The sequence below is a fragment of the Leucoraja erinacea genome, chromosome 12 (genome assembly GCF_028641065.1).
Source record: "Leucoraja erinacea ecotype New England chromosome 12, Leri_hhj_1, whole genome shotgun sequence".
In the NCBI taxonomy this organism is placed as follows: Eukaryota; Metazoa; Chordata; class Chondrichthyes; order Rajiformes; family Rajidae; genus Leucoraja; species Leucoraja erinaceus.
In genome coordinates this window covers 52,487,365-52,498,651 of record NC_073388.1, presented here as the reverse complement: position 1 = coordinate 52,498,651, position 11,287 = coordinate 52,487,365, and the positions used below count along the sequence as shown (strand labels likewise).

The window sequence follows — 11,287 nt, the reverse complement described above, 5'->3', positions numbered from 1 at the left end:
ATTTTCTTCCCACTGACTTCCATCGCAGGGCTGCCAACACTGGGTGAGAATTGAGAGTGAGAAACCTCGACCCACCCTATGACAATGTCTATGACGAGCTACCCCCTAGTCGACGTCAAGCTACGATAAGCTATGTCGACCGACGACACAATTCCTCGCGACCTACGACCACACCTACCACAACCCATGACCACACAGACGACAACCTACGACAACCAAAGTCAATTTACGTCCACCCGCGGCAAGATACGACAAGCTATGACCTTGTCGGCAGCACTGAAGACGTCAAATTCTGTGATCAGTGTGAGAGCGTGAGAATTGCGTGAAATGCGTGAGTCTCACGCTCAATGCGTGAGAGTTGGCAGCGCTGGCATTGCCTATGTCGATTACCCCAAGTGTGTAAATGTGAAAGTGGGATAACAAGGAATTAGTGTGGTTGGCGTGGACTCGCTGGGCCAAAGTACCTGTTTCAAAGTTGCATCTTTCATCAATTAATCAACTGCTCTGATCTATATACATCTTTCCTATCATTCAAAACAGAAGAAACAAATGCCAGCTCTTCCTTCTCTTCCGCTCCATCCCCATGCCCTCCCATTGTTCACAATGTTCCTTTCAACTTAGCAGCTGCAGTAAAACCACCTGTGGGAAAACCTGCTGTTGCACTAAGCTGCAAAATATCCTCTTAGAGTAGAGACATGCTTTTAGCTTTGTCTCAATGTAAATGTTCCTGTTTATTGTTTGAAAAGCAGCAGCGTGTAACTATAGGATGATGTTAAAATCTGATGAGTTTGGATCATGTTCAGCCCAAAGACAAGTCTCAACTTGTCTCACACATGAGATTCTTGACTTGCTTGCTGGTGAAAGGTTGCTGGAATATGTTCACTGCATTCCTCTTATTTGGAGTATCTTCTTATCGGTGAGTTGCAATCAAGATTAACCTCCAGCCATTGAACGCAAGTAGATCCACCCGTACTAGAACCCAGGATAGTGCTTTGATCTGAGCTCAATTGCCTGGGCAGCCTGAGGTAGGTCGAAAGCTGCTCTTCTGGCAGCGGAGGAAATTAAGAACCAATGGTAAATTCATCGGGCAACGAGGTCATAACTGGAAGAGCGGAAACGTCTGAGAGAGATATAGGGCTTGAACAGGTTGCAGAGATGTGAACAGGTGTGACATAGAACAGACAGAAAACAGGGCAGAGAACTTTAAAGTAAAAGAAAGTACTTAATCAGCAAGTCAACAAGTACAGGAGTAATGTTGAATGGGACCTGTGCAGTTCTGAATGACCTCAATTTGCAGAAAGTGGAATGAGGGAAGCTGGCCAAAGGTGCTTTGGAACTGCCAAGCCCAGAGATAACAAAGGCATGAATGAGGGTTTCATTCAGCTAAGGCACGGAGGATGTTATGGAGATAAGGCAGGATACAAAGCAGTCACTTTCACTCAGAATGGTCTGACGATGCCAAAAAATACAGCAAAACCATGTGATAAAACTTCCTGCAAGAAGGCATCTGACACTGTGCTGAGTGAATCTACTGCAAGGTGAAGTGACATTTAATGCTTGTTGAGACATAGTTTCCTCTCAAGCCTTTGTGTGCCAAACCTTTTAATAATGGCAATAACAGGTAAGCCAAACATACCTTCCGGATCCCAAAAAAATCTAAATGCCCTCTTTTTCAAGTTTGGAACTGAGGGCAGACCCTTGGATGTGTTTCGGAACAGTCTCAAGAAGTGTCTCAACCCAAAACGTCAGCCATTCCTTCTATCCAGAGATGCTGCCTGTCCCGCTGAGTTAATCCAGCATGTCGTGTCTACCCTTGTATGTGTTGCAGTAATAAGGTCACAGGGAAATAAAGCCCCTTGTAGATCTCTCACCTCAACTAACAGCAGGCCACTGCCCCCTTAGCATCAGTCCTGCATCCACCTCTCCCTCTCACCCACAACTGCATCACCCAACACTTTCATTCACAATAACGTGCTCAGATGCCTTGATTTCACCACTAAAGTTGTAAGCAATCTCTACGCCACGGTTGCATAAAGTGGAATACATTGTGAGCTGAACATGCACACTTGGACTTGTTGCTTTGTTGATTATGATAAAGCAAGAATATAGTGCCGCATTACGTGTAACCAAAGTGATAACTAGGAATAGTTGTTGGATTTGGACATGAAAGGTGTTGTTGTGAATAACCGTGCCTGATACAAATTGCATAAAGACAGAGGCAGATTAGGAATGTGAAATCGTAGCACAGTGTGTTATGTAACTTACCCTTTACTAACAAAGATGGCACAAGTGTAGGACACCTTTTATTGCCTTCTGCAAATTGACAGATTGTAATTCATTCCTTTATATAATACAGTGTTATAAAAGAGCTCTGACTTGGCTTGGGAACTGTAAGGCATCGGTCCATCACGGATAAAAGGAATTCCAGAAAACTTGTAATCACAATAGCATTCGACAAGGTTACTTTAACCAAAGGATTTCTGGAGAGGTTTTTAAGATTTTATAAAATGCGGGTATGTTTTCTAAACTGCCGTGTATGCTTTTCCTTTCTGTGATTAAACTTATACTTAATGTTCTGCTTCAAATCAAAGCGGTATTCTTTCCCAAAAGCAAAATACTGCGGAATTTCGTACCTGCCTTGGACTTGTCTTCCTCCAGCTAGCTACATGCAGTTTAACCCTAAATTCACACACTCTCTCTCTCTCTCTCTCTCTCTCTCTCTCTCTCTCTCTCTCTCTCTCTCTCTCTCTCTCTCTCTCTCTCTCTCTCTCTCTCTCTCTCTCTCTCTCTCTCTCTCTCTCTCTCTCTCTCTCTCTCTCTCTCTCTCTCTCTCTCTCTCTCTCTCTCTCTCTCTCTCTCTCTCTCTCTCTCTCTCTCTCTCTCTCTCTCTCTCTCTCTCTCTCTCTCTCTCTCTCTCTCTCTCTCTCTCTCTCTCTCTCTCTCTCACTTTCACCTTTCTTGGGCCTTGGGCCTCATCATTGACCAAGAACCATACATATAAAATTAGAGGCAGCAATGTTTAGTGTTGATTGCATTAAAAAGAGGAATGAAGTCAAACTGCAAATAGCATATACGTTGAAGAGAGTTGAAGTAAAATACCACATTACACATGCTGGTTCTCCTAGCAGAGTAGTCCAATCTTTAGAAGGAATGCAGCTTTCTAAACCAATGTGAAGCCCTGTAGCACAGCCTCTAATTTACAACTAGATTCCGTACCAGGAAAAACCTGACCTTACATAAACTCTGATGCTGTTGCTGCCGTGTGGATTAGAACAGATGGAGGAACTCAGGGACCTTGCATTTTTTTTCACTGGTTACATTTTTTTAACTAGTCTGTTAAATGAAGTATGCAGCTTGTGACATATTGAACCCGGTGAAAAGGCAGATAATTAACCTGGCACACAGAAATGAGGACACGTAATCTCAGAAAGGTGTGATGACCTTACATTTTACAGAAGCTGTTTCGTTAATACCAGCAGATGGTGCTAAAATATCCATTTTTAGGAAGTGTCTCAAATATCTTTAAAATGATCGACTGTTACAGAGAGATACATTGGGATGCATTAGCTAAAATGTTGGATGAGATTGAAAAAATGTGAATGAATTTAAAGAAGGATATCTTCATGTGTGAAATACTGCACACTAGGGTGATGGCAGAAGTTGTTGCATTGACTACACATTGCATTTGCTTATGGAAAGATACATGGCTTTGGCAGATTAGTGCTGCAAGAATCCTGGTAACATTATGACTTACATTGAAAATACTTGCATTTCTGTCTACATGGAAAGAAGTTGCACTTAACTTGGCACTTTCACGATTTCAGGATAGCCCCAAGTACTTTACAACCAATGAAGTCCTTTTGAAATGCAGTCACTGTTTTAATGTTAGGATAATTTAAGGCAGAAGCTGGCCAATTGGCTTGGCAGGGGCTCACACAATCACTTTATCCAGAATTTCTTACCAAAGCAATAAAATTGCTATTTCAATTAAATAAAATCTGAAACAGTTTGTTAACAATCTGCATTATCTTGAAGTTTAGAATAAAAAGTAAGATGTTATTGTCCTCTTTTGTAAAGTTTGTAATTTCCAGTTTTGGGATTACCTAGTCAATATTTGCATTATTCACAAAGCAGGTACAAACCTTGCTCCCAGGTTTCCCTTCAACTAGGTGCTGGGAATGTGATCCTGTTGTTTCATGTTCTCCGCTAAAGGAGAAACATTAAATCAAGATGTCATCAGAAAGTCCTTCAGAGAACATGCACTCTCCTATTCCATTCAACTGAAAGTCAGGCTACCAAAGTTCTGCACCAGCCAAACATGCAGGACAAACATATAGAGTTTCGCCAATGCTACTCTGATGGCACAGAGTATATGTTTGCCCCCCTGCAGAGCTTTTGGAGAACCTACCTTGTCTTACAAGAACTCCAGGAAGTTTCATTTTCTATGATTCAATGATTCAATGCTACTTAATTGTCACATGTACGTACCTACGTACACAGTGGAATGCTTTGTTTTGCATATAACCCGGTAAAACCATATAGCAGACCTCACCTAGGCAGTACACAAGTGTCGCCATGTTTTGTTACTGACAAAGTTACAAAAGTTCACCTGCTATGTTCTGGACAAACTTGATGGAGTCCTTGGTCTGACATTGGGAGAGAGTTCAGCTCCCTAGATGATAATCAGGGCAGCCTCCAGCTTCCTCATTCAAAACCAAGGCAGTGACCATTTCTCAGGGTGGCATTAGGTTAATTACCATATTTGATGATCCATTGAGGGGTTAACTGAATATTTATGACGCTGCAAAAGTTAAATGTTTGAAAGTAAAGGGTTTACTGTCATTTAAAACCCTCGGCCAAATATGAAATAGGATGTATGTAGGAAGGAACTGCAGTTGCTGGATAAGCTGAAGATAGACAAAAATCTGGAGTAACTCAGCATGTCAGAGAGCATCTCTGGAGAAAAGGAATAGGTGACGTTTCGGGTCGAGACCCCCAATATATGGCGTCTTACTTGAATGGTGCATTTTGCAGTAAGTTCCATATTCTCATTTTTCTCTACATAAAGAAGTTTTCCCTTAGTCTTGTGAAGCTTTTGTTGAAACTTTCCCATCCACTTTATTCTCTGATGCTCTGTTGAGACCACATCTGGAGTATTGTGTACAGTTTTGGTCTCCTAATTTGAGGAAGGACATCCTTGTGATTGAGGCAGTGCAGCGTAGGTTCACGAGATTGATCCTTGGGATGACAGGGACTGTCATATGAGGAAAGATTGACAAGACTAGGCTTATATTCACTGGAGTTTAGAAGGATGAGGGGGATCTTATAGAAACATATAAAATTATAAAAGGACTGGACAAGCTAGATGCAGGAAAAATGTTCCCAATGTTGGGCGAGTCCAGAACCAGGGGCCACAGTCTTCGAATAAAGGGGAGGTCATTCAAGACTGAGTTACAAAAGTTCACTTTTTCACCCAGAGAATTGTGAATTTATGGAATTCCCTGCCACAGAGGGCAGTGGAGGCCAATTCATTGGATGGATTTAAGTGAGAGTTAGATAGAGCTCTAGGGGCTAGTGGAGTCAAGGGATATGGGGAGAAGGCAGACACGGGTTATTGATAGGGGACGATCAGCCATGATCACAATGAAAATGCTGGCTTGATTTCAGAAAAGTGCACTATTCCGAATGGCCTCATTCTGCACCTATTTTCCATGTTTCTATATATGTTTCTATGATAGTTTCCCTGATAGTTAGCATTATTTATTTCACCATTCTTTGGATGTGTGAATGCTATTAACCTGTTCAGTGCCATCCCTGAGTATCATAGAAACATAGAAACATAGAAATTAGGCCCTTCGAGCCTGCACCGCCATTCAATATGATCATGGCGGATCATCCAACTCAGTATCCTGTACCCCCTGATCTCTTTAGCCACAAGGGCCACATCTAACTCCCTCTTAAATATAGCCAATGAACTGGCCTCACCTACCTTCTGTGGCAGAGAATTCCACAGATTCACCACTCTCTGTGTGAAAAATGTTTTTCTCTCAGGTCATGGCCAATAGTGAAAAAACGTTGGCAGTGAACAGGTTAATAAGGCCAGCAATTAATTGTCCATCCCTGGAGCTTATATTTTTCACTTTTTAAATATTTTCGGTTTAGCTTAGACATTTTTCAGTTTGCTGGACAAAATCAGATATTGATGTTTTTCTGTATAAAAGAGTTCACTTGACATGCATGCATTTCTGATCTCTACAAAGTGCAACTAAATTGAAGCTGGTAATAAGAAGAATGTGCACTATTCCGAAGGCTTAGAAACATATTATATAATGCATGTATTAACATTTATTAGGTCACCCTCACACCACATGCCATGAGCATATTTTGAAAGCCACATATTGAAATCTGAAATTAAAAATGAAAATGTAAATTCTGCATGGTGAAAGTTGAAACATTTAAAACGCCTTTGTGGAATTGCGAACAGGTTCTCCCTAAAGGGGCTGTCCCACTTGGGCGACCTAATCCACGAGTTCTGGCGAGTTTGCCCTCGACTCATACTCGCAGCATGGTTGACACAAGGTCTTTGTAACTCTCCTTCATGCTCGAAAGTGGTCTCCGCGTACTCAAGGCCTCAGCTAGGTTGCGGCGTATTTTTCAACATGTTGAAAAATGCCCGCGAGTAAAAAAAGGTTGCCGTGGAAAAAATCGATACTTTTTTTACTCGTAGGTTTAGTTGTAGTAGGTCATAGAAACATGGAAAATAGGTGCAGGAGGAGGCCATTCGGCCCTTTGTGCCAGCACCACCATTCATTGTGATCATGGCTGATCGTCCCCAATCAATAACCCGTGCCTGCCTTCTCCCAATAGCCCTTGATTCTACCAGCCCCTAAAGTTCTATCTAACTCTCTCTTAAAAATGTCGTAGTAGGTCGGTATGCTAGTCGTAGATAATCGAGGGTAGTCGAAGGTTATCAAAGGAAGTCGAAGGTAGTCGTAGATAGTCTTCATCATAGCCGAAGGGAGATCGAAGGAGATCGAAGGAGGTCGTCTTCACTCTCCACTATTCGGTGTCCAATTTTCTCGAAGTTAGTCGTAGCTAGTCGAAACTAGTCGAAGCAAGTCTTCAACATAGTCAAAATAGGTCGAAAGAGATCTTCCACATAGTCGAAGGAGGTCTTCAACATGACATTTTTTCAAACTCTCCTAAACTCTTCTAAACTTACCAATTAGGTTGCCCAAGTGGGACAGCCCCTTAATTCCCTTTCTCTCTGCCCCAGCCAGGCTCCTAATTTCCAAGGCAATTGTCACCCTGTTTTGTCACCCATATTTTTCTATATGCTTGAAGGCACAGACTGACAGTGGTTTTCAGTGTGTGAGAATGGACTTTATATTTCATTTTATTGGCGGGTTATTTAACCATGTTTTGGATGGGAGGGACTAAGGGATGTTTCAGTCAAATCCAGTCCTGTACTTATCAAAAGTCCACATGTTTGCATCACACAGCAGAGCTCACCAAACAACAGAAAGGAGTGGGCAATCTGGCTACTTTCTAAGTTTTCCATCCTTGGATCAGTATCACAGGCCAGCTTTGGCACTCCAACAGCATTTTAGGCTGTAATGTTAGTAACATTGGGTCTTGGCAATCGACCCAGGTACCACGTTGTTGTGCCAAAGTGAAAAAAAGCACAGATGTGTTTTATGAATATTTTATTTGGTGCCTCCTCAATTATAGTTTAAATTTAATCCCATTGATTGCTGGGTTGCATGACATCACTGAACTGTGCAGCCATGGTGGTTTCAATGCTGGCCCCCTCCGCCCACAGAGATGTAAAGAAAACACACGTCTGGGGCTCTTCTCACCGTTAACTGATACAAATAATCAGTTTAGTTTAGTGGAGTTCAGTTCATTGTCACGTGAACTGAGGTCACAGTGAAAAGGTTTTGTTGCGTGCTAACCAGTCTGCAGAAAGATAATACATGATTACAGTCGAGCCATGTGCACTGTATAGATACATGATTAAGGGACTAACATTTAGTGCAAGATAAAGTTCAGAAAAGTCTGATTAAATATAGTCTGAGGGTCCCAATGAAGTAGATAGTAGATAATAAGGTAGATTAGATAGATTACAACATTTTATGCAAAGATAGCTCATGACCAAGTGTTGATAGGATATCAGGGTGCAGGAGAAGGCACTCTGCCTCATGTACCCATGATAGTTCTGTAAAAGTGCTGTAATTCCCCTCAGTCGCTGTGTCAATATTGTTCATCAACTTTATCTAAGAGTCAAGAGTCGAGAGTGTTTTATTGTCACATGTCCCAGGTAGAACAATGATGTTCTTACTTGCAGCAGCACAACAGGATATGTATTCAGTTCATACTGAATCTTTGTCCTTCCTCATGACAGGCAATGCAATCTTTATAGTTGCCCTCGGTAAATAATTGACTTTGACAATGGCTCACGCATGTGGATCAGTTTTATAGACAATAGGCAATAGACAATAGGTGCAGGAGTAGGCCATTCGGCCTTTCGATCCAGCACTGCCATTCAATGTGATCATGGTTGTATTCTCCCTGTATTCTGACCACTTGCTCCATGGCCACTTCTGCTTGAAAGACTCCAATCCCAGCTCCACCAGTCCCTTTGCATGTTTAAATCCGAGCACCAGTTGGCAAAGGAAATATTGAAAACAAGCAATAAATTCAATGAGTGTTTTGCAAGAAAGAAAATATCTGTTGGAAATAAAATGATCAGTTAAATTGCTGTAAGTGAACACTCATTCCAAATCACTGACAGCTTTTGGATGCACAGCACACAACTGATCCCTGGTTAAAGAGCAGATGATAGATTAGAATTATTGTTACTTTCCAGAGAGGCAAACAATAGATCTTCACTATGTTGGAACCAGACTAAAGAGCAACCACTTTAATCAATTCATGACAAAACACGGCAGTGTTCTCCAATTTGGAAGATTAACCAGTTTTCTCAATTGTACATCAAGTAATGGATCTAAAATGTTGGAAAGGCACACAGAAAATTATAATTACTCAATTGAATTTATCAAAAAAATGAACTGAGTACTTAGAACTGTATAACAAAGGAACAGGCCCTTCGGCCCTTGATAACTGTGCCAAATATGATGCCAAATCCCTTCTGCCTGCACAAGATCCATATCCATATCCTTCCATTCCCTCCAGGTTTATCTGCAAGGAACTAAAAACTGCTAAAATGCCGTTACCATGTCTACCCCCAGAAGTGTGCTTGTGTAAAGACTTTCCTTTACATAGCTTTAAAATTTTCCCCTTCTCACCTTAAAACATTTCTACTCATGGAAAAAGATTCTGACTGTCCACTCTACCTATGCCCCTTATAATTTTATAAACTTCTATCAGGTCTCCCCTCATCCGCCAGCACTCCAGAGAAAGCAATCCAAGTTTGGCCAACCTCACCTATTAGCTGGTTTACTCAAATCCAGGCAACACTTGGAAAACATCTACTGCCGGCTCTCCAAAACCTCCACTGCAAACTGCAAACCTTACTCCAATCACAGCCTAACCAATGTTTAATAAAGCAGTTTTAGACCCAAAATGCTGGAGTAACTCAGCTGGACAGGTAGCATCTCTGGAGAAAAGGAATGGGTGACATTTCGGGTGTAAGGTGTGAAAACAAGACAAAGAGAATGGAGATCAAGGAAAATGTAGAATAGATCATTGTTCCTCTCTCTTCCCAGTTCTCCCACTAGTCTTACTGTTTCCGGCTACATTCTATCTTTGTCCCGCCCCCTCCACTGACATCTGTCTGAAGAAGGGTCTTGACCCGAAATGTCACCCATTCCTTCTCTCCAGAGATGCTGCCTGTCCCGCTGATTTACTCCAGCATTTTGTGTCTGCCTTAGATAATTGTTAGTTGAGAGAATGTAACAACAAAGCAAACAGAGATAAAATGTAGTCGGAGACAGTAAGACTGGTCCGGGGACTGGGAATGGGGAGGATGATGGAGAGAGAGGGAAAGCAAGGGTTACTTGAAGTTAGAGAAGTCAATGTTCATACCGCTGGGGTGTAAGCTGTTCACGTGATATATGAGGTGCTGTTCCTCCAATTTGCGCTGGGCCTCACTCTGTCAATGGAGGAGGCCCAGGACAGAAAGATCAGTGTGGGAATGGGAGGGGGAGTTAAAGTGTTGAGCAACCAGAGTCCTAACGTGACATGCAGAGAGTGAAAGATGCTGCCTGCGTGACAGTTCTCTCGGAATTGTCATGCGATGAATATGCTGAGGACACCCAGTTGCCCCTGGTTAATACCCAAGTCTAACATGTTCCGTGCTGGTCCCAGAGAAGGTTCAACTATCATCCAATACAATCGCCCTACTCTTTTAAATCTCTATTCTACCTGCAAATCTAGACATATTGTACTTGAGGTCGGATAGATTGTATTTATGTGCGGTATTAACTGGTTTGAATGGATAACATGCAAAATAAAGTTTTTCAATGTACCTCGGAGCATGTGACAATAATAAACCTGAACCTAAGCCTAAAGGATGGCTCAGTGGTGCAGCGGTAGAGCTGCTGCCTTACAGTGCCAGAGACCCGGGTTCAATCCTAACTATGAGTGCTTGTCTGAATGGAGTTTGTACCTTGCCCCCGTGACCTGTGTGGGTTTTCTCCAAGATCGTCGGTTTCCTCCCAAACTCCAAAGACAAACATGTTTGTAGGTTAAATGTAAAATTGTCCCTAGTGTGTGTAGGATAGTGTTAGTGTGTGAGGATCAGTGCGGACTCGGTGGACCGAAGGGCCAGTTTCTGCACTGTATCTCTAAACTAAACTAAACTAAACTAAACTAAACTAAACTAAACTAAACTAAACTAAACTAAACTAAACTAAACTAAACAAAACATGATTCTTATACTCAATGCTGAACATGAGTAATATACTCAACATTATTACGAAATCTCCCTAACATCTAGACAATGGCTTTAGTTGCCTTCCTCATGTTATTCAGAAATCATTTATATATATGTTTTTATTTCATTTTAATATAAATTCCACTCCATTTGGCCTTTCATATCATTCCAGATGGAAAGGCTTGGGTTGTGATCTGTTCCTCACAACCTGCCAAAACTCATCTTGAAAGTTGCCAACACTCTGTCTTGATTTGGTCTCCATTTATGGAACAGTGGCTTCTGTGCGATTCCCACTGACTCTTCTTCCATCAATGTTGATCATCCTGTGTGAAATGCGGTGCATGACCTTTGCCCAACCTAGGTGGCGCTACCAGCAGTCCTTGCCTCGCC

At 41.9% G+C, this 11,287-nt stretch overlaps 1 long non-coding RNA gene across 1 annotated transcript in view; it reads left to right on the top strand.

The window, feature by feature from the left end:
- Positions 1-802: 802 nt before the first annotated feature.
- Positions 803-11,287, top strand: part of LOC129702369 (uncharacterized) — a 58,318-nt gene continuing 47,833 nt past the window's right edge. The window contains exon 1 of the long non-coding RNA XR_008724370.1: positions 803-916. This is a non-coding gene — a long non-coding RNA (uncharacterized LOC129702369). The remainder of the gene's footprint in view (positions 917-11,287) is intronic.